At 40.8% G+C, this 6,272-nt stretch overlaps 1 non-coding gene across 1 annotated transcript; it reads right to left on the bottom strand.

Moving 5' to 3' along the window:
* On the bottom strand, positions 1 to 107 carry LOC121229993 (small nucleolar RNA R71). The gene has a single exon (XR_005927943.1). It is a non-coding gene; the product is annotated as a small nucleolar RNA R71 (small nucleolar RNA).
* Positions 108 to 6,272: the final 6,165 nt, after the last annotated feature.

The raw sequence follows: 6,272 nt of genomic DNA, 5'->3' as shown, positions 1-6,272 counted from the left end.
AAGTTACGTAATGATATCTCTTATTTTGTGCAGATGGGCTTAGAAACACTTTACGATGCATGGGAGAGATACAAGGATCTATTGCGAAGGTGCCCTCACCATGGGTTACCTCTATGGCTTCAAGTTCAAACGTTTTACAATGGTGTGAATCCCTCGACAAGACAGATGATTGACGCAGCTGTTGGAGAAACCATCAACAACAAAACACCTCAAGAGGCTTATGAATTCATTAAAGAAATGTCATTGAATAATTATCAGTGGCAAGTCATGAGGACTAAGCCAGCAAAATAGCCGGCGTTTATAACGTTGACTCAGTTACTATGCTATCAAGTCAGGTAGAACTTCTCAATAAAAAGATTGATGGTTTACTTGGTTCTACGCAGGTACATCTAGTAATGAGGTGTGACTTAAGTGGAGGAGGTGTGCATACAGAATTTCAATCCTTCAATCCTACAAACGAAGAAGAACAAGTCAACTATATGGGTAACAATAACTTTAGATCTCAAAATAACCTATACAGTAATACTTATAATGCAGGTTGGAGGAACCACCCAAATTTCTCCTCGGGTGGTCAAGGGAATCAAAAGCCACAAAATCCTCAGGGTTTTCAACAACCACCTTATCAACAAGAGAAGAAACTGAACCTTCAGGAGATGCTCTCAAAATTCATATCAATGTCAGAAACCCGTTTCCAAAGTACTGAGACAGTACTTAAAAATCAACAAGCATCGATCCAAGGACTCGAAACTCAGATAGGCCAGCTATCCAAACTAATCTCCAAATGACCACAAGGTAGCTTACTAAGTAATGCTGAACCTAACCCAAGGGAACACCTGAACGCAATTAGTACTCAAGATAAGGAAGGATTCATTGCGCCTGAGCCAGAATTGATGTAAGAAACTATGGCGAGCGAAGGTAAAAGTGAGGTAAGTCATAACAAAATGGTGAATGAAGAATATAAACCTCGTGTCCCATATCCTAACGCAACAAGGAAATACCGCTCAGACGAACAATTCGGTAAATTCGTTAAACTTTTGAAAAAATTACATATTAACCTACTGTTTATTGAAGCTCTGTTGCAGATGCCGAATGCAATAAATTTTTAAAAGAGCTTTTAGTAAATAAGTGGAAATTGAATGAAGCATCGTATGTGGAGCTAAACATAGTCTGCTCAGCTATTCTACAGAATAAGCTACCCCACAAATTGAAAGATCTAGGGAGTTTTACAATTCCTTGCTTAATTGGTAGTTTAGATATAAATCATGCATTAGCTAATTTAGGGGCTAGTATTAACGTCATGCCTTACAAAATGTTTAAACAACTAGGTCTTGGGAACCTAAACAAACTAGGATGAGCATTCAATTGGCAGATAAAACTATAAGATTTCCTGGGGGTATTATTGAAGATGTACTAGTGAAAGTAGACAAGTTCATATTTCCCGTTGATTTCGTTGTTCTAGACATAGAGGAGGATAATAACACCCCTTTGATTTTAGGAAGGCCCTTTTTAGCAACTGCTAAAACAATTATTGATGTTGGCACACGTGAGCTTACACTTCGTGTGGGAGACGAAACGATCACCTTTCAAGCTCGTAATTCTAGCATCACATCGAACATTGAAGGTAATGGTCCACACCAATCTACTAAAACTGACAATATAACTTTGCAGAAATTGAGCTTCAAAGAAGTTCACAAGCCTTGTTCAAGAAATGATAGAGGACACATTCATGAAGAACGAAGGCTACGGATAGAGGAGCCAGACAAATGGTGAGTACATAAATCGAAAACACACGATAAACCGAAACTATGCCAAAATGAGCCTGATACCTCTCCAAATCAACTTAAGGTTGGTGATAAAGTCTTACTAGATGCCGCAGATCCCCACATTGTCACTACCACACCGAATGAGGAAATCCCTCTTACGGTACTCAGTATTTTTCCATTCGGTACGGTGGAGGTGAGTCATCCCAGGTTCGACACTTTTAAGTTAAGCAACACCCGTTTAAAACCTTATTTTGATGAGACTGATAGCAGGAATGAGGAGTATAAACTCCTCGAACCACCATGACCAAACAACGGAGAAGTACGTCGAGCTTAGACTATAAATAAGCGCTTCTCGGGAGGTAACCCGAGCACTAACAACATTAATTTCTTTGAATTTTGGTATTTAACTCCTAACTTACTAATAGAAATCTTGAATACAGGTGTTACCACAGAGTCACGGCCAAGCACACAGGCGTGCTTAAGGCCGTGTGAAAATAAGGCAAAAGAATTCCCCAACATAGGATACGATTAAACGCCAAGGCCGTGCGATACGACCGTGGTCGAGCCTGCCAAAACAACACGGGTGTGCGACACGCCCGTGTGGAAGACCCGTGGTTGAAACTGAGAAACTAGCACGGGCGTGCGACACGCTCGTGTCGAATACCTATGGTCGAACTTGTTAAATTAACACGAACGTGGAGCTTGAACACACGGGCGTGTGAGAAGTGAATGAAGCTAGACACAGCCGTGCAACACAGCCATGTGAACCTACACGCCTAGGGAACATGGACGTGTACTAAATGTCAGACGCGCCCAAATTTAAAATTCACGAATCACACGGGCTGAAATTGGGGGACACGGGCGTGTACCATGGCGTGTGCCTCAAAATCTATAAATACCCTGCACTATTCACTTTCTCCCCTATTCAAAAAACCCTAACCTAGCCGCTGCAACTCCACACGACCCCCTACCATGCCCGTGAACCGCCTTCAACTTCGTTTTTGACACCCAATCTCTCTCCTTTAGCGTACCATGCCATCGTCAAGAAGAAAGAAAACCGTCGTACCTACTTCAAAGAAAAGGAAGGGAGCACCCTCTTTCGTGGGCCCAATCGCGAAAATCCATCAACCTCTCCTACAATTTCTCCGAGGGCCCCAGGAAGAACTATTCCAAATACTTCGGGCCCGACCCTTAATTGCGGGCCGCTGCATTGGCTGGGCTGTCGTAGAACAAGTCTAGATGGCTGATGCGATTCGGGCTCTCCTAACCACCGACCCTTGGTAGTTGTTCTTCGGGATTATCGAGCCGACATACCTCGAGCTCACGATGGAACTTTGCTCAACGTTCCATCTCCAGACCGTAATGACAAGGTATGATGATCCTGACACGGTCCAGTTTCACCTAGGCAGATTAATCTGCCAGTTAAGCGTCCCAGAGTTTGGTGCTACTCTAGGCCTATAAATGAAGGAGTTTCGAGAGGAGAATGAATTACATGCTCTCAATCGCCACGTACATTTCTCTCCCTCGAAGTGCTGGCACACTTTGGCCCCTAGCTTGGCCTCGTACAATCCTAGCCGCTCCAAGGCATCCTTTCTCCAACCATCCCTGAGATACTTACACGCTATTTTAGCTCACACGATTACAATGAGGCAAGAGAGCACTGGCATCGTCAACACCCACGATGTCTACTTCTTATGGTGCATGTCGCAAGGGCACGTCATCGACCTTGCCTATTTCATCACCTTTGCCATTTAGCACCAGAAAGAGTGGCATTAAGAAGGGGTCATCTCCATTGGCCCCTACGTGACTAGGCTGGCACGACACTTCGGGCTCCTCAACACCGCAGCCCAAGAATCATCCCTCACTCTCATCGGCCAGATCCACAAGGCATCTCGAGCATGCTTAGCATGAGGATGATCGAGAGGCGCTGAGGAACCCTCCCCAATATCATCTCACGCAATCTACCGAGGAGGAGGCCTACTAGAACATTCCTGATGATGTCCCCCCACAGTACAAGGACCCACCGACTCAGCCACCACCACCCTCTCGTCCAGTTCATGCGGCGGCTTCATATGCTGACATCTCTAAGCGCCTCACCTAATTAGAGCAGCAGTGTTTTCAACGATTTGACAACATTGATGCTACTTTACAGCAGATTTTTCAGCACCTCTACATCTCATCACCAGTCCCACCTCGCAAACCATCCAGCGATAAAGATGTTTAGAAATATTTATTTATTATTTTATGTTTTTTATTTTTATTGAAACTACTTTTTATTTTTGTTAGATTTTAGAATTTTATTTTTTAATTATTAATCCTGGTTATTTCTTTTCGAGTACTTATTCTTCCTAATATCCCCTAAAAAGTTTCTGATTTTATCATAGTTATATAGAGCTCTTAAGTTCATCATCACATAGGAACTAAAACTTTATCGAGAAAGGTTCTCCACGATTGCCATGTCCTGCTCGACCACAACCATAGCTACCACTAGATATAATATTCTTTTGGCGCAGGACTTATGGCCTAATGAACCTCTACGACCGCTGGAGTATCCTCCTCCACTCTCGAACCGATCACTCTCCAAAACTCTAGTTCGAGGAATTCATCATACAGGAAGTTTCACTTCTCTCCCTATCTTATTTTTATTTTATAATACTTATCTTTGTACATTGAGGGCAATGTACATCTTAAGTGTGGGGGCAGGCATTCATTTCATTATCAAAAAAATCCCTGAATGACTGTCTTGTTCTCTTGAAAAACACTCATATCATATTTAGGATAAATTTTAATTAATTTATGATTTTGACTGATATATCTTGAATTAAAACATAGGGATTTATGCATTGATTATTTAAACTTTAAGACATTAAAGAATCAAGCATGATAAGTTGATTTTTAAGAATTTAAAATTATAGGTTGTTTCCCCGAGTCTAGGTATTACTTTGAATTGGAATTCATGAGTCTAAACATCAAAAAGCCATAATTTTTGTGAGATTTTTGAGCCTTTTGAGCATCTATTAATCCTTTCATGCTCACTTTTATTATTGCTTTGGGTGTGTCAATATTGAACTGTTATTCTAGAACTTGCTTGATTATGCATGTCGAGACCACACCATTTGATTTGATATGTCAAAATGATTAAGGCACTTAGGATTAACCCACTCATGCCATCAAAAGCCTACCTCCACGATTAACCCATTGTAAACCCCTTTGAGCCTAACAAACCATTTCTTGTATTACCCTTAATATTAACCTTTAACCCATTATTGTTGAAATCCCCTAAATTAATCCCTATTTTTGTCGAGATTTGAGTTGAATGGACTGCCTAGCTATGTTTTGTTCTTAATAGTCAGTCTATATTATTTTAACCAGTTCTTAAAAAAAACACTATGTATACATATCTGTACTTTCATTTTCTGAGAGAAGCTCGGTTGTTCGCAAGTGAAGATTAACTCTTTTTCTAGTTAGCCAATTTTTCAATTCAATCTCGATTGTAGCCCTTTCTTTCAGCTTGTGACCACACCCCCTTAACCAAGCCTCACTACAACCCTCTAAAGACCTTTTGATTGATGTATCATCTTAAATTATAGTGGTGAAGATTTGATTTTCATGCAAGCCTATGGTAATGACTTTTCATTATTGGCTATTGAGTGCTTTATTTATTGCCCTTAAAGACCTCGAGTGATTTGAGTGAATCTTTAGTGAGGATGTGAAGCTCTGTGATATTCTAAATCAAAGGTAATTACTTAGACACAGAGAGACACCTATGTTTGCATGATTAAATACTCAACTTGGAATGTTTGAAACTTGTATGTTCTTTTAGTTGAATTCTCAATGTATGATTACCTATGGATTATTCTGAGATATTATCGATAGGAATTGTAAGTTGAGGAGAATTTATTTTTATTATGAGTTGAGAATTTTGCTTGAGGACAAGCAAATGCTTAAGTGTGGGGGTATTTGATAAACCGTAATTATACATATCTTTACCCCATGTTTAATGCATTTTATGGATGATTTTCCATAAAAATTGGTGAATTCGATGCTCCTAATGCTTTAATTTCAGGTTTTATACTTAGGAGAGCATAGGATAGCAAAAGGAACGAGAAATGGGCCAAAATGGAGAAAATGGGCCAAAGTACAAGATCAACACGGTCTGGAGCTCCTCACACGGGTATAGCACACGCCCGTGCCATTCTAACAGGGTCAAACACGGGCTAAAGTAATCACACACGGGCGTGTCACACGGGCGTGTCCCTGTCGACCCCAAGTTAAGTCCAACTCGGAAAAGGCCACTTTTGAGGGTTCTAGGCATTCCAAAGCCTATAAATACACCCTAGAGGAGGAAAAAAAGGAGAGGGAGAAGAAGGGGTAAGGAATTACTCAAAGGAAGCTGATTGATCCATCTTGGAAGCCGGATTCATCATCAAGATTGAAGATCTCTCCTCAATTTCCCTTCAAGAGTTTTAGGTTTTATTTATGTTTTGTATTCTTTATTCTTCTGAGATG

This window comes from Gossypium hirsutum, chromosome A05, assembly GCF_007990345.1.
Source record: "Gossypium hirsutum isolate 1008001.06 chromosome A05, Gossypium_hirsutum_v2.1, whole genome shotgun sequence".
NCBI lineage: Eukaryota > Viridiplantae > Streptophyta > Magnoliopsida > Malvales > Malvaceae > Gossypium > Gossypium hirsutum.
This window is presented reverse-complemented; position numbering and strand designations above follow the sequence as displayed.